Source organism: Rutidosis leptorrhynchoides, chromosome 11, assembly GCF_046630445.1.
Source record: "Rutidosis leptorrhynchoides isolate AG116_Rl617_1_P2 chromosome 11, CSIRO_AGI_Rlap_v1, whole genome shotgun sequence".
Taxonomy (NCBI): Eukaryota; Viridiplantae; Streptophyta; class Magnoliopsida; order Asterales; family Asteraceae; genus Rutidosis; species Rutidosis leptorrhynchoides.
In genome coordinates, this window is record NC_092343.1 from 55800757 (window position 1) to 55826879 (window position 26123).

Consider the following 26123-nt stretch of genomic DNA (forward strand, 5'->3'; position numbering starts at 1 on the left):
TTGTAATTGTTTAATTTTATTAATTTAAGTGTGTTTTTATTAATATAAACTATTTTATATTTATTATTTTTATAAAAAAAATGATTTTTGTAAATAAAATCAATCAAACAAAAAGAAAAAATAAATAAAAATGTGGGTCCAATTTAACTCATCACATAACCATCACGCCCACCACTACAAACTCCATCACGCTCTCACCTCCATCACATTTTCCAACTCAGCACTATACCTCACAAAAATCTCAAAAAACCCCATCACCCTCCATCACCCCATCACCACTAAATAAGGTTAAGATGAAATCCAGATATCTATACATACTCGTTTATTACTTAGACCTTAATTAGTGGAGCGTTATCACCCCGATTTCACCACCATCACGCCTTGATGGCGCCGTAATGCAGCGCGATGGAACCCAAAATCGTCCGGCGCGATGTGAGCTTCACGGGGAAGAGCTTGGCGCTTTTGAAACGGACATACAATGATAATGAGACATCTCACAATCAATTGAAAAGAAGAAGATAAAATCTAAATGAATTTGGGATCCGTAAATTTTTAATGAAGATGAAAAAATGAAAATTGGGGATCTGGAAGACAAAGAAGGACGATGATATAGATTGATATATAGAAATTTTCATGTTAAGTCCCTAGCCTTTATAAGTGTTTACAAATAACTCTTAAAATATTAAAAATACATTCTACAGTCAAAAATATATAAACATAAATAATATAATCTATAAAAATCTGTTATTATGATTTAATAAAATAATTTGAATTTAATTAATTAATAAAATAAAACTAAATAATATAATAACTTAACAAAAAAAATGAAAATAAAAATAAAAATGTGGGACCAATTACCTCATCACACAACCATCACGCCATACCACTACAAACTCCATCACGCCATCACATTTGTCAAATCACCACTATACCCCACAAAAACACCCATCACACCCTATCATGCCCGTCACCACTAAATAAGGTCTTAATGTGAAGAAAAAAAAACTGTCAAAGCACTGACTAATTTTCTCATATTAGAAAGTATAAATATTTTTTTGTCAATTATCTGTTTACAATTTTATTTATGCACCGTGTTGCTAACTTTAGAGACATTGAATAATTAGTTGATGTATAGGACTTAACGAAGGAGAAATTCAATAAATCCATAGAAATTGTTGTGGTAAATTAAAATTCCATATTCCATTCAAATAAAAAATAAAGAAAAAAATTTGTTTGATCTACATTATAAATAAATTATCACTGTAAAATAGAATGGGCTAGATATAAATCAAGCAGCATCGTCTTCTTAGAACAAATAGTTCAAATGTTTTCTGCGTGATAAGTGCCTTAAACATGAAAATATTCATACCGTGACAAAGTGGTATAGTTAGAGTTATATGATGAGCAATGATACTTACATGGTTTTTTATAAACTTACCAAAATCGTTTATTGTAAATATATACAGTATACCTTATTGGGAATTATCCTTAAAAAATGAATTTTATGAATTTTTATAATATATACTGGGTCTTCTTTAGAAGTTCTCAGGCATCCAGCCGCTCAACCACCTCTTCGAGGTTGGATTTGTAATTAATACTTAATACATACATATAAAAGTAACTATTAAATTGAATTAAGACGTATTAAATATAAACTGGGTCTTCTTTAGGACTTGTAATGTTTTTTTTTTTTTTTTTAATTTTAGGTTGGTAATGTTTTTCTTTTTTTTAGGAATCGTAATGTTTTTTTTTTATTATTTTTTTATTTTTAGGAATCGTATGTTTTTACATTTTCTTAGGAAATGTAATTTTTTTTTATTTTTAATGAAAGTTATTTTTATTAATTTATGTTATATTTAAAATCATAAAAATAATAATAAAAATATAAACTGACATGTCCAACTGACAGAGGTCACCACTCTCCACTTTTTCTAACTCAGCAAGTCAGGCCTGACATGACAAGTGACCTCAGTCACCATTCCCAGTGCTCTTAACACTAGCCCAAACGGACGATTGATCTGGTCGCCTTAAGACCTTACTTAACATAACAAAACCCCTCCTTGTACGGACCACGTTTCCACATTAACCTCTCTGCACCAATCCACTTAAGTTCACATATTTTTCTAAACTTACACTAACATCCTCCAAGTTTTAACAACTTTTTTTAGTCCCTTTTTAAAAAAATTTCATTTGTTTGCGATAATATTAATCTTGTAAGTTGAATTGTCCTTTTTTCTTATCATGATAATTTTCGGTTTATCATTAACACAAGACCACAAGTTGACAGTGGATAATAAAGTTAGTATAAACATTAGAAGATGTAACATTTTGAAGTGGCATTTAGATTTAGTCAATTAATAAGTTGATATTTAGGGGAGGTCATGTGAAACAAAATTTATGAAACAAAGGGTAAAATTTAAATGGATATGGAGATGTGGGAACATGAGTGTAAAATCCGACAAAAATGACAGAGATTTAACGTATGAAAGGCCATGGGTCCCGCATTCTCCTTTTACGTCAAATTCTAAGCGCTAAAACATGCTCAGGTTGGGGATTGACCGAGATTGCGGGATTTAGTAACCATTAATCCATTATTACAAAGATGATATATTCATCATACATTTTAATTGTTACCGCGAGAAAGGTTCATCCTGCCGAATTAGCAAGGTTTAATATCGAGGGTATGTGATTTCTTGGTGTAGGTTACGGTTCTTGTTCGTTTTGTGGTGTAGTATGTTGTCTATTGTTTTTTGTTTGAAATTTAGAGGGTTTGAAATCGGGCCGGGTGGCTTGATTTCTCGCCGTCTTTCTTTCCTTCTAGTTTTGCAAGGCTTTGGTCCTTGGGTTTCGGTTTAGGATAGTTTTTCGATATTGTGTTTGGATGCTTGGTAGGTGGTTGGTGTTCGTGTTTTTGTTTGTCTCCTTAATCGTTAATAAAGTTTTCGTTATTTTTGCCAAAAAATAATATATATATATATATATATATATATATATATATATATATATATATATATATATATATATATATATACACACACACACACACACGCGCGCGCACACACACACACGCGCGCGCACACATTTTAATTGTTGCACCATAACTTCATGTTTTTTTTTTTCAAAATATCTTATAATAAATTATATATAAAAAAAATTAATAATTTGTGTAAGTCTTTCATTAAAGACATTTTAGAAAATCATGATTGAACAAGTAAAACTGGTGGTGAAAATATCAATTTCATACTTGATTAGAGAATGCATTAGCTTATTGTCTTCTGGCATGATGGTTTCCCACATCTATAGATAAGACAACTCAATTGCAGACAGACTGGCTTCTAATGCTTACTCTCACAAGTCTGATTGCATCGTTGAATTTACACTATATTTAACGCAACCTAACCATCACGTCACAAAGTGACCAGATGGAATAAAAAATGGTTGGTGTGATGAGCGCATCACATAAAACGAAAGATGCGTGAATGTATAATAAACCAATCATAATTTAGATAAATGTATGTGCATTTTAATTAATTAAATAAAATAATTTAATAACCTGATCACACTCCATCATCATGTTACCATTGCAAACTTTAAAATGTCATCACACCGTCACACTTACGAATTCAACACTATACCTCACAAAAACACCCTAACTCGTCATCACCATTAACGATGATAGTCTTATAAACTCATTCCGTTTCTATTGTTCGCTATTTATTTTCAAAATATTTAAAAATAATTGTTCATTACTATAAATAAATTAATAAGAATAATGTGATAAAAAATTTGTGTACATCTACTTTATATACATGTAAGATAAAAAGATATGTAAAATTATGAGATAAAACTTGAAAGTTAATAAAAGGTAATAATGGTATATCATAGGAGATACACACATAAAAGCATCGTTTTCATACAGAAAAATAGATCAAAAAGTATAAAAGATAACAACATTTAGCAGTTTTTAGCATTTGTCGTCCAGCGTTCAGCAGACCGTCCAACGTCATGCGTAAGCCCTACATGCAGCTTCCATGCTTAAGCCCTTTGATTAGGCGCGTGAGCGGCACGCAGCCACGCCAAAGTCGGTTCCGGATATTTTTCATAACAGAATTAATCAGTGTTTGACACGTGTTTTACGAGAATTTCAGACATTCTACGCCTATAAATAGACCCCTTGGGTCACCACATTTCATATCGGAACTCCAGTCAGAGAGAAATACATTTTCTCTCTCACACAGTTATTTCTCACTCTAAAACATTAACCGCTTAGCAACAGAACGCTACACGGACCAATTCCAGATTGGTCCAAAGATTGATTGAGGCCACACCACAGATTTCTCATCCGTGTTCCGAGTCTGTAGGGATTATTTTCCGAGGGCAAACATCAATCGACAACATATCGTTCTACGTTAGGCTGTTATTATTCTGCACTGGTACCTTTCATCCCCTATACGAAAAATAGTACCACGGGTAATATGACAGTCACTTTTTTCTTAAACCGTGTATTTTTATCCGTGAACAATAGATTTGAATCAGAAGGAATAAATATTTAGTTTAGGGAGGTTAGAGCACTTTCAATGGTGTGATTTTGAGATCGCCATCTTCTGACCCTGGTGAGGAACTCATTTGTAGCACCTTAGTCCTCTTGTATCCCTCAATTGCTCGCTCGTTTCTCAACATATTTGAAGATGAAATTGTTTGGTTCTTACTTGTACTAAAAGCTTTAAATCTCCCTCTTCTTACCCTGGTGAGGAGGTCATTGGTAGCACCTTAGCTATCCTATAACCCTCTATGGCTCGCTTGTTTCTCAGCACATTTAAGACGAAATTATTTACATTTTAATTTGTACTGTAAACTTAAATGATCGTTTTTATTTAATTAAATAATTTTGTGAGATTTAGTAACCATTATATAAATATTCTGTTTAGGGAAGTTAGCACACTCTCGACCATGTGATTTTGGGATCGCCCTCCTCTGGCCCCGGTGAGGAATCCATTAGTAGCACATTAGTTCTCATATCGCTCTCGATTGCTCGCCCTCCTTCTCGTCACTTCACAACACATTTGAAGACGAAATGGTTTGTTTTTTTACTAAACTTCAATGCATTTTTTATTTAATTAAATAATATGATGAGTCTCAATCTTTTTAGTAAGTATGTTAAGGTTATGAGTGATTTAGTCGTGGTGAGGAAGCACTGATGTGACAGTTAGTGCTGGTCAAAAAATATGTCATGGTTGGGAATCGTCTATAATTTGACGATTTTTATGATTGTTATCTCCATCTCAGGGTGTGTTTGAATTTGCATTTATCTTATATAATTAATATAAACTAATCAGTTGTAGCAAAACATCTTTAACAATTAGTAATGTTTGGATTTGATTATTTTTTTGATAACACAATAATCAAATAATCAATTTATTAGGTGTTTAGTACATCATATTATTTGATAGACGAACGAAAAAAATTGATTATCACGTTTTGTAGTAGTAATGGGTGATTTGTTTCGTTTTGAGTTTCTTTAACTGAAATTAACTAGTTGTTGAACCCTCGCTTCGCGCCCGTGGTTCGGTTTTCAATGTATTTTATTGCGTTTAGTTTGTAAAATTATTTCGTGGCTAAAGAATGATGTCGTTAAAACGCAACTCGAGTCGAACTAAAAGGTATAACCCGTGAAAAATTTAAATGTTATTTTAAATTAACAATATATGTCCATCTTCGCGTTTAGCTATGTAATTATCGACTTTTAAAAATTTAACGCAAAATCAACGTGTATGAAAAATACCCCAAATATTTAGTTTTTTTTTAAAAAACGTCCGTTTTGCGTATAGTTAGTGACATTGTGTTCCTAAAATTATTTCGAGTTTAACAATGGTGTCGGAAAAATTTAACTCGTTGCGAGCGAGAAGATATGACCCGTTGAATATTTGGGTGGAGTTTATTTAAGATTTTTTTTTTATGAAAATGGTTATTGACACTTTAGCCCCCTGTTTGGGGGCCGATTTGAATATTTGAAAAAAGTGTGGGGGTCTTTGTTGGTGTAGTGAAACTTAATTAGAATTAAAAATAAAGAAGGTAAAAGGACGAAAATGCCCCTAGTTACTATTCACCATTTTTGTCTATTAGATAATACAGTAATTAATTTGTAAATTTAACTAGCCCAACACTACTAATTAATTAAGGGGGATGATTCTCACACACTGTTTTTTGATCCTCACACACCCTTTTACCCTATTATTAGGGAGGAGTTCAAGTAAATTGGTATGTGAGGATCAAAAAACAGTGTGTGAGAATCATCCCCCATTAATTAATTGCAATTTTTAAATATAGTAATTAAATAATCTTCTTCTAATTGCAAAGCCCAACACCCTTCGATTCGATATACTACATATATATATTTTTTTATAATTATAAGTTATTATTTCAATAATTCAAAGAATATAGCATTAGTTAATCAACATAAAAGTATAAGTAAGAAAAAACAATTACAACTACTTATGGATAGGGATGACATATTGGCCATAGATCGATATAGATCGGATAAGGTTATGTTCATATAGATCGGATAAGGTTATGTTCATATTCATTTAATTTGTGTTCATCTATATTGATATTCATGTCCATATATTTATTTAATTTCATTTCATCTATTCATATGCATATCCAGTGGATTAAACCGGTTAATAGATATTTAGTAGATATTTAAAAAATGCTAGAGTATTTTCTAATATGTAAAATGTAAACAAAAACGTAATACAAGAAAAATATATATAACATGACATAAATTTAAAAATTTTCACCAGATTCGTAACATTATACGAAGATAGAACACAATTTAACATAATCAAGACAAATTAAATATGTAATTTTTATGTTTATTTAGTTAGATCTACAAGTTTTATTATAAGTATCATAGTGCATTCATTATATGATTGTAAGCAAAATGATAGTGTAATAGTAAATATATTTGTAATAGTTATATTGCTTATGCATATCTATAGTCATATATTTGTATACGAATTTCAGGTTGTTAACGGATATATATCTATGAATGAAATTATTCATCCATATCCATATCTATATATCAACTTAGGTTATTCATATCTATTTATATTATTCACATCCATTATCAATCGACTTGATAGGGTGACAATTGTCACCTCTACTTATAGACTTCAAAAAATTACTTACTGTTTTGAGTGCTCTGTCAAATCTCAAAGCTCAACTCTGGACAGGTTGTGGAAACTACCAAGCTCGAGTACGATAGGAAAATTTTTGGTGGAGCGGTGAAAGGCGTGGAGATCGAAAAGAACACCAACGACGAGATCACTCCGCCGGACCGATAAAAATATTGAGACACAAAAGCTAAAATTAACATTATTTTCAACAAACACTAACCACGAATAATAAATGGTCAATTTAAGATTTCATAGGAATAGTCTTAATTACTTTTTCTAACATGATGCATCATAAATAATGTCTCCTAGTTTTTTTCTCGAAAAAACATTAACATATATAACCAAGTACTTTCATTACTCCTAGTCAGCTATATAAGTGTTTCGATACTTACTCTGATTTTTTTTTTTTTTTTTTGAACGGCAAATTTTATTATAAAATTCAAAAGATACAAATATTCTCACAAGATGTTAAACATAACGATATCGAGCTAGAATCCTATGCTAAAATCTACATAACTCACAAAATTAATTACAATACTAAAACTTATGGATTTTGCAACCAGTCGAGCCACTCGATATTTTTTTGATTTAGATCTTTTCGCGATCCATTCGAAGCTCTTTACTTGGATATCGCTTAAAGCAACCGGAGGAGACCAACTCGACTTCTTGAACACCATTTGATTCCTATTTATCCAAATATGGTAGACTCTTGTCCACACCATTACTTGCCAAATCTTCTCACCCACTTCCGAACATTACAAATAAGAGTTCCCAATTTAATACTATCGAGGCTTTGATGTGTTGAACCGATGCCCCGCCATTTTAAAACTTTATCCCAAATTTCACGAACCTTTTTACACGAAAACAATGGATGATCTACTGTTTCAACCACGTCATCGCACAAAGGACAAAGAACAGAATGAAGATCGATACCCCGTTTGTCAAGTTCGAACAAAAAAGCCAACGGTGTGTGATTTTAAATAATAAAGCACAATGTTGAATGTAGCCGTTATGATTATACTTAAACTTACTACATTTAAATATATAAACTAAGATGAATTAATCCTAAATATACATACTTATTTTTTATATTGATTTCCTTACTTAGATTTGATGTCAATGTCTATTTATGAAATCGTTAAATTATAAATAAAACATTAAATTGTATAAAACAAACTTAAACGTAAATAAATAATTATAATTTGAAAAATACTAATTATAATTATAAATTAAGTTTATTATATTTAAAATTTTTGTTACATTATTACAAAAGATAAAATTCATTGTTTTTAATTTATTATGTATTTTTATGCTTCGTTGAATTGTATTTGTTCATTTGTTTTGGGCTACTTCTTGCAACTGTTTTGTGTCTGCTATTTCGGTTTCAATAAAATTTTGTTGGTTTAAAAAAAAGTAATTATGTATTTATCTAATGTTTTTCTTGATTATTTAAAATTATAAATATGAAATTAAACCTACAATACAAATTTAACCATAACATTTGTGTCTAAGAACAACGCGTCAGCTAGCCAAAATGAGGAAGCTCGCTTGCTGAGGGCGTTTTTCTTTAAAAAAAACGGCCTCAGTTCTATATATGAGCCATTCGTTTTTTCGGCAAAAAAAACAAAATAAAAAAAGCTAGCCAAAATGGAAATATTATATTGTATTACGTAGTGTTAATGTAACATTTCCCTTTTTAGTTTAAAACTGTATTTAATGCACATAAAAATTATTTAAAATGCATTAAATAAAATCTTCTACTTTAATTAAGGCCATTTCCTAATGTTAACATTTCCCTTTTTAGTTTAAAACTGTATTTAATGCACCTACAAATTATTTAAAATGCATAAATAAAATCTTTCTACTTTACTTACGACCTTATATGTATATATCAATAACTTACGTTTACAAATCATTTGACCTCCACTCTATTTATGGGATATAAATTAGTTGTCTATCTCAAATTTTACTCTCAATGTCGATAAACAATTTTTTTTCTTTTCAATTTATGATTATTTAGTAAAATGGAATTATATATGGATAGACCACTCAAGTTTATCGTTTTGTGTGTTAGGTCACCCATATTTAAAAATGATTTTGTAGGTCACTTAAATTTATTTTTTCGTGTTTACAGGTCACTTATATTCGAAAATGATTTTGTAGGTAATTCAAGTTCGTGTGTTTCTGTAGGAAATAGTACCCAAAAGATATTTTATATATTTTTTATAATAAGAAATAAAATATATAAAATACACATATCTTTAAAAATGTGTTGTCAAAAGGATATATTAATCATCTACCAAAAGACGCCGAGGGTGTTTAACACGGTTCCCTTAAAACAGCTTCGCCTTCTACACGTCGTCTGTTTTTCATGGTACAACGGCTGAAGCAGTAGTACTGCCGGACTTGAACTTTTGCCTGAAAAATAACCAGATAGGGGAGACCTATGTTGTGGTTGAGATAATGGAAAATCCGAGTGTGTTGATTGGTTCTTACGATTAGTGTGCATTGTGTGTTATTCATTTTGTGATCAAGATGACACATGAGTCATCCACCAAGACATAGAAACTAGGGAATTCTTTTATTCTTAAAAAACATACTTACAACATTAGCTATATAAAGAGGTTGTGAAGTTAAATGTATTATGCCATCAATATGTAGCTTAATGGTCATTAAAAATCATTTATCTATCATAACTTAAAGGTAAAATGAGATGTCCCATTTAGTAGTTTAATGATGACCATAAAGTGTAGTTTAAATGATATTAAAATATCATTTAACTTTAAAACTTAATGTAAAATGAAAGCCAACAATAAAATCAATTTTCATTCAGTTATTCATTATTTTCCAACAATCCCCACATGAATGAAATTGATAATCGAATTCACACCAATAACTCGATTTCAAATTCCACCCTAGTTCCATTTTGTCTCTCTTTGAGGATCGATATCAAATTCTCAAAAATCTACTTTGGACCTAATATTTTATTACGTAGTCTTGGTCATCGACCACATACCATATAAAATATATTCCACAATAATTATATATGTTACACATACATAATTCCAAAGTTGGTGTAAACATCATATACCAATAGATTTTCAAGATGAATAGTGATCTATCTCAAAACACACATAGGTTCCAACCGATTTTCCAACCTTCCTTCACATGAATGGAGATCAATCTCAGAAATAACAATATTTCGATTAAGTTTCAGCAGTTGAATCTTGCATACGAGATGTAGGTGTTACCCTTTGAACCTTCGCTTATGAAACGCACTTAGTCTACTGGCTCTAAGTAGACGGTGATGTCTTTGAACTCGTCTGCCGTTTGTGTAGGTGACAATACGCTTCACACAAGACTCTCCCTGACAAAGTCAAGTCCTCATAGTCGTCTTCATTATGGTCCTGAAACACTAGCCTGGTTCTGCGAGAGCCATTAAGTATTGTGCCCAACAATACCCTTCGAAGCGACCCAACTTCTCTCGCACATAGGTGATTCACCATGAATGGCTACTTCAGTCGAATCATTAAAAGCCATAGGCTTAACCTCGTACTTGTCACTTTTAGGAATGGACTAGGAAGTTTACTAATCATTGAATAAACTCCATGTAAAAGACGTAGGGGATTTTATGAAATCCCCCACAGTGACCTCACCAGTCCATACAATTAGGTTGTCCTATTGAACTCAGATCTTGGGATCTCCAGTCAACTGAGTTAGGTTTTCCTTCATATAAACTTTATTCAAGGACTTCAGTCGCATTCCACAACATAATCTCTACTCAACCCTATGGTTGTCGGATCCGAAATGTTATAATTTAACTTTAAATAGTTAACTACGATAACCTACAAAGAGATTAGTTGTTCTAGAGTAATTATATTGATTATGTCAGAAATAATTACCCTTCTTGGCTCAAATGATATAGAAGTAGCATCACAAATCATATCTTTGGCCTTTCTATGAATCATGTTATCATTAACATTGGCTAAATTAGATACAATTTTTAGTATCACCTATATTCTTATATGGTATCATTAGCCAATTTCGTGAATCGTGCACTTGATATCTAAATGCAAGACATCCCCACAACCAACTAAGGTTACTGCTTATCCTTTCAAAGCTTCCCCCACATGTCTTGCAACTTGATATAAGTTTCAAACATAATCATATATATCTAATATGATTCTAATCAATGAAGTGGTCAAATGCCACCACACAAGACTTACATCTTTCTTGTTTCAGATTTTCTGCACAATTTGAGCAATTCTCAGTCATATTCTAGGTTTGACCCAGAGACGTCAAATTTATAAAACTAAATAAAGTTTTCACACTCAAATTTATTTGTAAATCTGAATTCTTATTTGGCATTTCAAAAATCGAACTATCAAGATAATATAATAAAGATAGACATATGTATCTTTAAAAAGATCTTCCACTTCATATCTTAATCTCATTCCATATACACTGGAAATAATTCACATCGTTGTCGTCATCAACTTCATTTGTAACTGAATGAAGCTCTGATTTTGTCTTTACATGATTTCCACACACTGGGATATTCGTTGTTAATAGATCTCTGCAGGTGATCATCATTAATGTAACGACCCGACTTTTTTGACTTATACTTTTGTGCTTATTACTTTCACGAAACTGCGTATTTGTGCGTATTGAGCTAGTTTATGCTCTGGGATCTTATTTCATGATTAATTACTTTCGTTGATACCTTACAACGTGCTATTAAGTGCTTAATCACTTAACTTGATCCTCGAATGCTTTTATGACCGTTAGTGTCACTTGACGTTTGAAACGAGCTACGTACTTGGTACACGATTAACTTTTGTCATAATTGGAATATTATGACTACATAATACTAATTTTTATTTCCTAATAACAATTACTTGGGTTTTTGGTTGCTTGATTACGCTTAGTAATTTACTTATGCTCACTAGTTAGTCTTGTTGGACTTTCTACCTTATTGGACTTTAGCCCACCCTACTCTAGCTAATGGACTATTTAATTAGCCAAATTTTAATAAGTTTATGACCCATATAAATGTAAGACAAAAACCCATTTATAAGAGCCAACATACTAGCATTTTTGTTCACCATTACCATACATGTTGCATGGGATCCTAACATATGCACCACCTTTAGACCACCACTAACCAAAAAGCAAAAAGTTGTCCCCTTGTCCCCCCTCCCCCCCGGCTATGGTTTTGGAAGACCACCACCACCATCACCAGACTATAAATACAAGCATTGATCATCCATTTTACACTTGATCTCATTCACATTTTACACACACTTACTCTCTAATTTTCTCTCTAGTCTTTCTCACTCTAAAAAATGTAAGTTTTAAATTTTCTTCTTCTTCTTCTTCTTCTTCTTCTTCTTCTTCTTCTTCTTCTTCTCTTCTTCATGTACACGACATCATCATCATCATCATAAGATCAAGCTTTTTAGCTTTAACACCCCGTCCTAATCCATCTGGATGAAGTCCATATCGATTATAAACGATTCATAATAGTTGATTACATCGCGAGGTACTTGACCTCTAAATGATACATTTTACAAACATTGCATTAGTTTTTAAAAGACAAACTTTCATTTCATCGAAAGTTGACAGGTATGCATACCATTTCATAATATCCAACTATAAATGACCTAATCCGTCATTTACTTAATAATAATATCTAAAGAAATTCAACGACTCGAATGCAACATCTTTTGAAATATGTCATGAATGACTCCAAGTAATATCCTTAAAATGAGTTAATGCACAGCGGAAGATTTCTTTCAAACCTGAGAATAAACATGCTTTCAAGTGTCAACCAAAAAGTTGGTGAGTTCATTAGTTTATAGTAATCATTTCATTTTCATCATTTTTAATAGACTACAAGATTTTAAATATTATAAAACGTGCAGAAGTCCCATTCCAACTGCACAAAAATATCTTTCATATGAAGAACACCTGGTGAGGATTCAAAATATAATAGTAACCATCTGTGCCGGTCTTTCACCCCACGGCTGAATACATGTGCCTTCATAATATAGAACCTCTGTGCCGGTCTTTACACCCCACGGCTGAACACATGTTTATAAAATATAGGCCAACCGGTGCCAAAATGTCGTAAATAATAAACCATCCACCCGACTCGGGAGCTCACACGCTCTAACGGAAACCGGGGGCTAATGCGTGTCATAATAATCAACCCCAATCCCAGATAATTCTATCATAGAATACAGTTAAGGTACTTGTGTCTATTGCGTCAAACATTTATAAAAACGCATGTATTCTCAGTCCCAAAAATATATATTGCAAAAGCATTTAAAAAGGGAGCAAATGAAACTCACCATACTGTATTTTGTAGTAAAATACATAGAACGACGTTGAACAAGTATAGGGTTGGCCTCGGATTCACGAACCTATACCATTCATATGTATATTAATACATATACTTGTAATCGAACTATCTCATATATTATATATATTTACTTTGTGTATATATTCACAAAGGTTAATATTTAAATGATTTTATTAATATATGTATAACTTATAAAAAAATACTTAATTTGTTATATAATAGATTGTTAATACGATTAATACATTTGTATATGTAATATTACTTCTAAGTATAGTTTCGTATAAATAATATTTATTTGGTAAAATAACGTTTATAATAGTAATACAAATCGTATTTGATTATAATGATAACAATACTGATATTAATGATAATTATAGTAATGATATTAGTAATGATAATTAAATGGTAAAAATACTTACTACTTAATACTAATAAAATTAATAATAATAGCAATCTTATTATTAAAGATAATAATATAACATTAGTAATAATAATAATGATAATTGTAATCATATCCATGATAGTAATAATAAATAATAAATAATACTTATAACAATAACAACAATAATAATAATAATAATAATAATAATAATAATAATAATAATAATAATAATAATAATAATAATAGTATTAATGATAAAAATAATAAAAAAATGTATACCCTTGTAAAAGCTTTTCTAAGATAAATGCTCCATACGAGACTCGAACCCGAGACCTCACGCTCCCAACATAACCCTCTAACCATTACACCAATTCCGTTTTTCTGTTTAAATATTAATCCAAATTTCCTTAACCCGTATTTGTTGCAGCTCCTTCTTCTTTTCATTTTTAAAACAAAAAAATAAAACGCCACAGATAGGAATTGAACACGAGACCTCACCCTAACCAACTCATCACTCAACCATATGATCTGTCTTTCTTTTCTGAATAATATACCCCAGATATATTTATAACCCGTATGTTCTTGTTGTATTCTCAACACAAAAACCCTATCGTTATCATCATCATATAATCTACTTCTATATCATTATCATCCTTATCACTTAATCAATATCATCAATATCATTTCATTTCTATCATTAGGATCCCCATTCTAGTCCTAATACCATCATTAACTCGATCATAATCATCATCATTTGTAAAGCATCGACTAATAGAACATAAACAGAAAATGTGTAGCGTAATACAGTGATATGGTATGAAACAAATAGTTTGTTATGGCCCAACAATTAAACAAGTGTTCGGCCCATGTTTAACATAAGGGTTTTGTGGTTCCTTTCCTTCTTTGCTTATCTGCCCCGATTACAGCTAAAACAAAGTATACAACCCAAAAATCGGTTTGGTGGATGTCTGTGTTGCACTCAACCGAAAAAGATAAAAGAAATAACAATTTCTCAAATCCTTGTACCCTACTATTACCTTATTAACCCACTAATCAATAATGACCAAAAGTTGATTGTTGAATGAATAAAGAAGAATTAAAATCGAGCTGTAAAGAAGTATTATGTCACCCACTAATGTAAAGGTGATGGTATGTGGGTATTTCATGATTAATTTTTGTCGACTCAACCAGCAAAAGAAGAATATAAAGGGTAGTTTGCGGTTCATGGGTTTGGTCACCTTGAGTTCGTGTTTTAAAGAAAAGAAAAAAAATATGTGAGGTAGAGAGGAAGAAAGGTGGTGCAAGATGCTTAGTGTTGCTAGACGTAACCGAAGGAAATAAGCAGTCTTCAACCCGAAATATGTTCACAACAATACTTCCAGGTTACGAGGGTTTCATGATGTTGAATTGGTTGTACACGGTGATGGCTGATGATAGTTCTAGAAAGAGAAGGAGAGAGGTAAAGGAAGGTGGTGATCGAGGGTAATTTGAGTTACAACGAAGGCAAACAGTCGATATCGTTCGACCCATAGAAAAACTCAAATGGGTTTCCATTGTGTTGTTTTCTAATGGTGGAAGAGGGTTGTTTATCGAACAAGAATCAATAAGATCTAAGGTAGTGTTTGATTGTTTTGTAGTTGTTATATAAATATGGTGGCGGCAGTAACAGGTTAATAAGTAACTCAAATGGGTTTGGTTGCGAGATGGTGTTGATTTGTGTTTACGTTCAAGAAGAGAGGAAGGCTCGATAGATGAGGGTTTGTTGTGGTGATGGTCACGGTATCACAAAAGTAGGAGAAGAAGAGGTGGTGGTGATTGGGTCTCGGACATAACTAGAAAGGAAAACAGAAGTCGATAGTAATTACAAGTGTTCAAGTGTTTTAGTTGATAATGTAAGGTCTAATGAATTCTTATTAGCTAGAATTGTTCGCTTGTTGTATAGAATTGATCGTAGACAGGAAGAATCATCTGGTACAGAAAAATATAAAATAAATAAAAAGCTGAAGGGGATTGCTAACGGATTTTGTTTGCTTATACGACTAATTTAGATTGATCGTACCAATTAGTAGACAGAAACAAAAAACTCAACACAGTATCGATTGAGATGTTCAACTGAATTCCTACTGTGTTCTTACGTAATTATATATAAATTGATATTTAAGGGTTATGAATTATATTAATAATAATTGAATTTCTAATAATATTAATAATAAAATTAATAATAGTAATACTAATATTATCATTATCAAATAATACTTAAAATGATACTAATAATATTATTAATAATAATAGTAATGAATTTTATTATTTCCTAATAACTATGATAATGATCATGATAATAATTTATAATAATAATAATAATAATGGATTTTGAAAATAATGATATAAATAATGATGTCAATAATATTAATAAATATAACAATTCAAACGTATCAAATTTCAGTATTATAGTTTTAATAATATTGATATTACTGATTTTAATGATGAATGTATATAATAACCATAATTAAACTTGTAACTACATTTACTAATATTAAATTTTATTAATTATGTAATATTTAATAATTTATTAATATATATTATGTACACTTAATATTCATACATTTTAACAATATAAATATAGTAATAATTATATATATTCACTACTACAATGTATGATTATGCTTTAAATATTAAGTCTTATGTATTAATTACCTATAGTGAAACAAATAAACTCAACGTATAACATTTACTACTTTGTTAATATTGACAATTTATATACATTCAATTTACTTCTCTATTTTTAAATAACAGTTTTAAATATGTGTTTAAGTTTTCTTTCATAATAACCGAATCACATAATATTTCATTAATATATTTAATTATAATATATAATTATTTACATGTATATATATATACATTTCTATTTACGATTAAAGGTTCGTGAATCGTCGAGCAGTCAAAGGTAATTGATTACATGAATATAGATTTCAAAACTTTCGAGACTCAACATTACAGATTTTTGCTTATCGTGTCGGGAACATATAAAGATTAAAGTTTAAATTTGATCGGAAATTCCCGGGTCATAACATTAGCTTCTTGATCTTGTTATATCTTGTAGATTCAAACTTTGATTTGAATCCTTCAAGAACATGAAAGATTCAAGCTTTGAATCTTCATTACTTTTGTTGGATCTAAGTTTTCTAACTTATGATCTCTTTTATTTTGTTAAAAGATCAAAACTTGTGTTTATGATCTTCATGAAACTTGAAGATCTAGCCTTTTGCTTTAAGGATCTTCAAAAACATTCAAGATCCAAGCTTTCTAGCTTAGAGTTTCATTATTTTGTTAAAGATCTTAGCTTTTTAGCTTATGGTCTCATTACTTTTACTAGATCTTAGCTTTCTAGCTTATGGTCTCATTAATCTTGTAAAGATCAAAGCTTTCTAGCTTAGGGTTTCTTAATACTTGAGGATCTAAGTTATTATTATAGATCTTACTTGCTTGGAACCTTTTTATGATTTTTATGGTGATAAAAATCAAGTCTTCATCATCTCATATGATGAAGATGCATAAACTTGTGTCAAAAGGACAAATGTTGAAGCTTTATTGTGTTTATGCAATAAAGAGACAACCTTGATGTTCAAAACTTGTAGAATGTTAGATTTTACTCTTTGTTGTGTGTTGATGGTTGAAACTTGATCAAATTGATGCTAAAACATTAAAGAGTTGTACACTTAAAGCTTACACGCATCAAGGATGAGAATCGTGATGAGCATTAAGCACCAAGGAACCCACCGGAGCACTTGTTTGCTATTTTTTGGGGTCTGATTATACTCCTAGGACTTCTAGAAAATTTATTTTCAGTTAGTTCAGTTCGAGTAGATGACTTTTCATTTAAGACTCGCCTAAATCCGATATACGGTTTAGGATTTATAGCCTTCCGAAAATCACTACGCCCTTGTAACGACGTGCTGAAAATTCTGACCTACTCGCGCTTGAACCGTCACCACGGTCAAACGACATCGAGTTAGGATCTGAAAATTGGAAAGCGGTTAGAGGACTCACATACAGAGCCTTGACCACTGACCACGCGTCTTTTCGGTTTATATAGAGGTCGTACCAGCTGTCCGAAGTCAGCCTTTTGTTTCGATCTCTATACTTGTTGAAAACTTACTTTAGCTTTTACGAATGATGATGATGATGATAATGCTTAAGACTTAATTTATTTACTTTTAAACTTTTGGGGACAATTTACTGACCTAGTAACCATTGACTTAGGTTGAGGACCTTTTGGATCGACCAACTTACTTGTTTGGACCAACTTACTACTTGCTTACATTTTCGTATCAATTTTACCGCACATTCACTGTGAGTTACAGCTTTCCTTTTTACTTTACTATTTCTGGGACCGAGAATACATGTACTTTTTATATTTTACATACTAGACACGAGTACTTAAACTTTACATATGTGTGGGTGATATAACGGCACAAAGATTCCCCTTAGCACGGTAACGTTTAATCATTGGTTTTTGAACCGGTGAACGCGAATATTAGATATGGATCCATAGGGTTTGAGATCCCCACTCGGGCTAGTCGCGCTAGCATTTAACGGGTGTTTGATACTTCGAGAACATACGTACTCGCCAAGTGTACTTTTAGGGGGTATTATTACGTTAAGTTAGTTACCTGGTGCCCACGGATAAGCATATACTTTATCATACTGATTTGAAATACTGATTTGAAACGCTGGTTGAAGCACTGAAATCTCGTGGTCTACATTACATTACTGATTACAAACAAACTATAGCTCACCAACATTCGTGTTGACTTTTTAAGCATGTATTTCTCAGGTGCTTAGACGTTGTTGCTTCCGCTGTTAGATTTGCTGTTATAGCCTTGGTGTTATAGACTTGCTGTTACAGACTCACTGTGTTAGACTTCCACTGCATTACTTAGAGATGTCTCAATCATGGAACTTTTATTTTGCATTCGCAACTTATGTTATTTTGAATAATGGCTTTGTAACGACCTTTGTGTCACGTTATCTTTTGTGAAACGTTATCTTTTCATGAATGCAAAACTTGTTTTAAAACAACATGTAGTATTATACCGTGTAATGGACCTGTTGTTGACGATTCGTACATGATGGTTTTGTACGGGGCGTCACAATTAACATGTCTAAGTCTAGCATGATATAGACTTTAAGATCAAAGTTTGAGAATAAAAGATGCATCATTCTAATTCTCTATACTTTTCCTTACAAGGAATCTCATACCATGTCTTGTGTATCATGACAAAATATTTTCGAGACTAAGACATCATCTTGATTGTCTTATTAACAATATCTCTTATCAATCATTCAGTCTTAATTCCTTCATAAGCATAATGCTTATTTCATTAATCTAGGAAGTTCCTTAAATCTCCATAAAGAGAATTTGGACTTTTTCAGGGTCCATATCACATAATTCGATTTATCATCGCAAGATAATTTGAATTAATTTCGACATCATAATATTATGATATTTACGCACAAAGAATACAGATAATTTCTTTATTATTAGCTTGACCCCTTAATGTCAAGTCAATCAGAATGTATTTCCAACACTTAATGGAACCTCAAGTGTAGAAATATCTACCAACTAATATATGTAAATCTCGCAAGAATTCACATTATAGTGTCATATCTTAAATTCACACATGGAATTTTCTCATATTAAGACATATCCTCAAGCCATGTTATTTACCATAATATGCCTTTCAATATACAAATTTGAATCACATTCTAATTAGTGTATTCAAATATAAATAAGTCATATAATGACATAGCTAGTTTCTCTTTCAATTATTGTCATGTCAGAATTTAAAAAAGAATACATCTCAAATTATTTTCCGACACTCCGTTATAATTATAAAGAGTGAAACACAATTTCATTGTTAAAACTCTTTTATGAAATGTATTCATAAACCAACTAGAACTATTGCATTTCAAGTTTTATAATCAATTATAAAAATAATTTCATGACAAACTATAAAGAGAAAACTTTAGACATCATTGATGTCATTTTCACTTTCATAATAGGATATGTTCATTTTATCCATGATTATCATTATTCAATTCAAATGATAAAAGATACAATGTGAGATGAATGAACATGTCATTTCTCACTCGTGATCATCGACTGAACTATCACGGAAAGTGTAACATCCCGCATTTTTCCGTTAAATTATTTTAATGCCCGTCTTTTTATTTTGTTGATATCTTTCGTACCTAGATTCGTATCCTTCGTTGGTTAACGTTCTTAATATTTTCGTTATTAGATTATAACATCTCCCGTTTACTCTCGTGTATTTTAAAATAATTCGTTTGGTTAACTCACGCACCCGCATCCGAACTCGAGGGACTAATTTCATCAATTGATCAAAGATGTGACTAGTTGGACTAGTCAACATCCACCACCACTATTCATTTCATTCATCACCTCCCATCTTTCTCTACTACTTCCATTTTTACTCTCAAACACCCATTTCACTAAATCATCATCCATTTTGAATCTAGCAAGCATCAACTAAAACAAACTACATATTTGAAATCCATTCATCTTCCTCTTCAATTCCATACCAACTTCATCTATTTTAGGTAATTTCTAAAAACACTAGATTTTGTGTTCTTGATAATTTTTACTTATAAAAGTGTTAATTAGTGTCTATGGCTCAAGTCTAACATGAATGTGTGTTTGGTTTGCTCGATTTGTTGTTTTGAGTAACTAGCTTGAATATGAAAAATCGGTGTGCTTAATCTTGAATTTTGTATGATTAAATATTGTTTAAATGTTAGAGTTCATGTATTAAATGTGTTACTAGCATCATTAGCTTCAATTTGATGTGTAGGATGATTTAGAAAAGCTTCATTTACAAAATAGTTGAATTCATGATTTTGGTTAGGGTTTGATGAACTTTAAAATGAACTTTTGATGCATTGAATGCTTGTTAATGTTGTTAGTAAGTGTTTAGTTGCAATGTACGTTTAATTACCTTCGAAACGGCATATCGTATGTGTAAATTGGATTCCCGAATCATAAAATACGTTTTTTGAACTTGAAACCTTGATAACGAACCTTTAATGATCACTTGACGAGAATTCGGTTATTGTAAATGATATTTTGTGTGATGAAAAGTGTTTAGTTGTATTCCTCGTTAAATTACCTTTCCAACGATGTATGGTATGCGTTTTAAGTGTTTACGGTTCATTTATTGTGTTAAAATGAGTTTTGGTTCGAGACTTGAACACTTGCACCAGCCCAGGTACCAGCTCACGTTGAGTGTCGCGGCGCGGCCATCCTTGGTCGCGGCGCGGCATTAGGCGTGTTTGGATTCTGATCAAACTTACACTTTTATGAAAAATGTTTGCTATGCTACGCACCTCCGATTCACATGTAACTTGTTCTAACATGCTTATATATGATTAAAAACCCCAGAAAAATAGTTCGAGACCCGACCCGAACGTGTTGACTTTTTCGTTGACTTTGACTTGACCAAAGTTGACTTTTTAGTTAAACTTAACCAAATGTTTACGCAATCGTTCTAACATGCTTTTATACTTATATCTTGCATGAAACTTGACAATTTGATACACATGCTTTATGTAATCGAGTCGTAACGAGCCATAGGACTAATTGAACATCTTTGACCAACCGTGTTTACCGTTATTGACACAACCTACTTTTTTAGGTCAAGACTAGCACTCGTTCTTGCACACGTTACTTTGTGAAGTACTTTATTTACTCGTGCACTCAAGGTGATATCATAGTCCCACCTTTACTCTTTTAAACTTACATTTGGGATGAGAAAACATAAACGTTTCATTTTACAAAGTGAACACAAGTATGAAAACAAACATTCTACATACGAGTTAGAACAAAATCCTCAATTCGATTATCATTAGTTACACTTGCCGGGTGTAAGCGAGAACTTATGTTGTATGGCCATATGGGTTTGACAAACCCTCATTCGGACGGTTCGCTACCGTTACTTCGGATGAAATATATTTTCGAGAAACAGTGTATGTTCTAACACTATTGTGATGGGGTTCTATGAAAGGAAAGTTAAGCCTTGATAATTGGGTGCTCGTGATAACAATTTTTGGAATGGTTTACTATTATTGAAATGTTATAAATCTTGTGGTTCATTTTACTTACTCACTTACTTACTTAAACCTATGATTTCACCAACGTTTTCGTTGACAGATTTCTATGTTTTTCTCAGGTCTTTGAACGATATGTGATACATGCTTCCGCTCATTATTTTGATACTTGCATTGGATGTCGAGTATATATGCATTCGTGGAGCGTCTTTTAACTTTATTTTAAACTGTGTCGCATAGGTTTCATTTGTACTTATAACATTGTAACATAACTTGTGTTTGAACTATTCTTGTAAACTTGAAACAATCTTTACATTTGAAATGAATGCGACATATTTTTGGTCAAACGTTATTTTAAAGACTTATGACCACGTAACGGGACCTAAGTAGACGGCACCGTCAATGACGATTTTGTCGGGTCGCTACAGATGGTATCAGAGCATTGGTTGTAGGGATTTAGAGTTCATTGGTGTCAACCCCGAGTCATAGGGTACATTAGTGAATCTAGACTACAACCGGCATATAGACTTGAAGTAGGAATTACTTAACTACTTGTGCATTTATACTCGAACGTTTCTTCTCACATCTACTCTTATTTCATCTTAATCTCATGTTGTTTAATTTGATTGACACGCCACCTTGACTCAGTGAAATGATGTCGAATGCACATATGAATCAGGGTAATATAATTTCCGGAATTATATTACGGTGACTCATATGAACGTTCCGACATTATGACATAAAGAATTTAAGGCGAGTCAAGGAAAATCTTCTCTCTATCATAATTCTATATCACGGTTGGTATTATTGAGGATACTAATCAACGATATTATTGTGTTTTCAAGGAACAATGGCTCACCAAGGTCAATACAATACTCCTCCCGAAACTCTAGAACAAGCTCTTTAATGAATGATAGCCACCGCCGTAGGTGCGGCCGTGGCCGGTCACTTCTCCAACAACAACAACAATCATGGAGCCGGTGATTCAAACGAGGGGTGCTCCTATAAAAACTTCATGGAGTACAAACCTGCCACTTTCGATGGAACCGGGGGACTGGTTGCTCTCACCCGATGGCTCGAATAAACGGAAGCTGTTTTTAGAATAAGCGGCTGTTGGGACCAAGATAAGGTCAAGTTTTTCACCCTCACTTTCGTCGGTATTGCTCTCTCATAGTGGAACATGTATGTACAATCCGTGGGTACCGATGAAGCCCATACACTCTCTTGGACCGAATTAAGAGAAAGAATGATCACCGAATACTTCCCGCGCGAAGAGACTCGAAGGCTCGAACAGGGGCCAAGAAATTTAAAAATGGCCCGAAATGATCTCGAAGCTTATAATCAACGGTTTTCCGAACTAGCCTCAATTTGTCCAAACCTCATGGCTCCCGGGCCCCAAGGTGTTGAATTTTACATGGATGGCCTCCCTAAGAGCATTCCACACGGGGTAATGCTATCAAGACCCGCCAACCTACAAGAGGCTTTGACGATGGCCCGCCGATTTATAAAAACGGTGGATGAAATTGAAGCGCCGAAACCAACGGCTGAGGACCAACCGGGTAACAATAAAAGAAAACGGGAAGCCTCTCCATCAATAAACCACAACCACAACGACTCCACCAAGAAGCCTTTCACCCCCAGCGGCAGGAAAAGTTATGCCGCAACTCGACCTTTTTGCTACAAGTGCAACAAACATCATTATGGTGAATGTAGCAAACCATTTTGCAACAAGTGCCGCAACCATCATTATGGAAAATGTGGCAAGCCATTTTGCATCAAGTGTCAAGGAAGTGGCCATGTGGCCCATGTTTGTAAGAGTACCGTTACCGTCGCTCAAAAGGGGCCCAATGCTCCAAAAGCGGGTGTTTGTTTCGAATGTGGCCAACCGGGTCATTTTAGGAATGCGTGTCCAAAGAAGAAGGCAAACCCCATTGTGCGCAGATGAGCCTTCAACATTAACACCTAGGATGCCCGAGATGACAATGAACTAGTCACGAGTACGTTTCTTCTCGACAACTCTTACGTTTCTTGCTTATTCGATTCTGGTGCCGATAAATGTTTTGCATCCAAGACTTTGACTCATTTTTTTAGCACTCCACCATTCCCTTAGATACTACTTATATCATTCAGGTGACCGACGGAAAACTATTGCGGGCCGACAATTTTATCGGAGAGTGTACGTTGAACTTTTTGGGTAAAAAGTTTGAATTTTGACTTGATACCTATAGAACTAGGGGGCTCAAAACCTGTTCGTTAAGAAGAAAATGATTCCTTACATGTGTATAGATTATCGTGAACTAAATAATTTTCGGATAAGAACCAATATCCTTTCCCCCGTATCAATGACCTCCTGATCAATTGCAAAGATTCCGTGTGTATTCCAAAATCGACCTCCATTCCAATTATCATCAATTGAGGGTTAAGGGAGAAGGTATCTCCAAAACCATTTTCCAAACTCGCTACGATAGTTATAAATTTCTTTTAGTGCCGTTCAGTTTATCTAAGGCTCCGTCCGTATTCATAGACCTCCTGAACCGCATATGCAAACCTATCTAGACAAATCCGTTATCGTATTTATAGATGATGTCTAAATCTATTTAAGTAAAGAAGAAAACGAACAACATCTCTGTCTTACGCTCGAACTCTTGAGAAAAGAGCAACTCTATGCCAAAATCTCCAAGTGTGAACTTTGCTTAAACAAAGTCCAATTTCAAGACCATGTTGTTAGTGGTTAAAGTATTACAATAAATCTCACAAAAATCGAAGCCACACGTAATCGGGAAACCCTCACGACTCTGACTTATATCCGTAAAATCTTAGATCTCGCCGGTTATTACCGAAGATTCATTTCCGACTTTTTCTCGTGTTGCTCGTCCTTTAACCTCGTTAACTTCCTAGGGGAAAGATTTAAACCTCTCCATGTCTGGACCTTGAACGTGATTATCCACACTAACCTGACTAGCTAAATTCGTGTAGCACAAGATGGAACTCAAATGTGGAAAATATTTCTACGTGAACGCCTGAAAGGCATACTCTCTCGACTCGAAATCAAGGAAACTGAAATTCGTTACTTTGCACGAGGAATTTGAATACTTAATTATGGACCTCATCAATCTTCTCACCACCACGTACCACGCTACATATTTAACGACCCGTCCTAATCCATCTGGATGAATACATTACATTTGGTTACATCGCGAGGTACTTGACCTCTATATGATACGTTTTACAAATATTGCATTCGTTTTTAAAAGACAGACTTTCATCACATCGAAAGTTGACAGCATGCATACCATTTCATAATATATCCAACTATAAATGACTTAATAATATTCTTGATGAACTCAACGACTCGAATGCAACGTCTTTTGAAATATGCCATGAATGACTCCAAGTAATATCTCTAAAATGAGCAAATGCACAGCGGAAGATTTCTTTCATACCTGAGAATAAACATGCTTTAAAATGTCAACCAAAAGGTTGGTGAGTTCATTAGTTTATCATAATCGATCATTTCCATCATTTTAATAGACCACAAGATTTTTATTTCCATTTCTCATAAATATACGCCCCATACATAGAGACAAAAATCATTCATATAAATTGAACACCTGGTAACCGACATTAACAAAATGCATCTAGAATATCCCCAAACATATAAACATCGAAGTACTAAAGCAGTTCAAATTCTCTGACTGGGGCGTGTCAAAGCTCATTGATCTATCTTTAGGATTCGCGTCAACTGGTGGCAATTATAATAAACACCAATTCTTAGGTTACCAAGTTCAACAAGGGCGATATCCGGTATAACAATTCAACCATAGAATATAGTTTCAAGTACTTGTGTCTATTTCATAAAACAGTTATAAAAGCAGCGCATGTATTCTCAGTCCCAAAAATATATATTGCAAAAGCATTTAAAAAGGGAGCAAATGAAACTTACTATACGATATTTTGTAGTAAAAATATGCATAAAACGGAACTGCACAATCACGAACCTATATCATTTATATATATTAACACATATAATTAAAGTCGAATAAATTTATATATATTATATCTTAAATTATATATATCT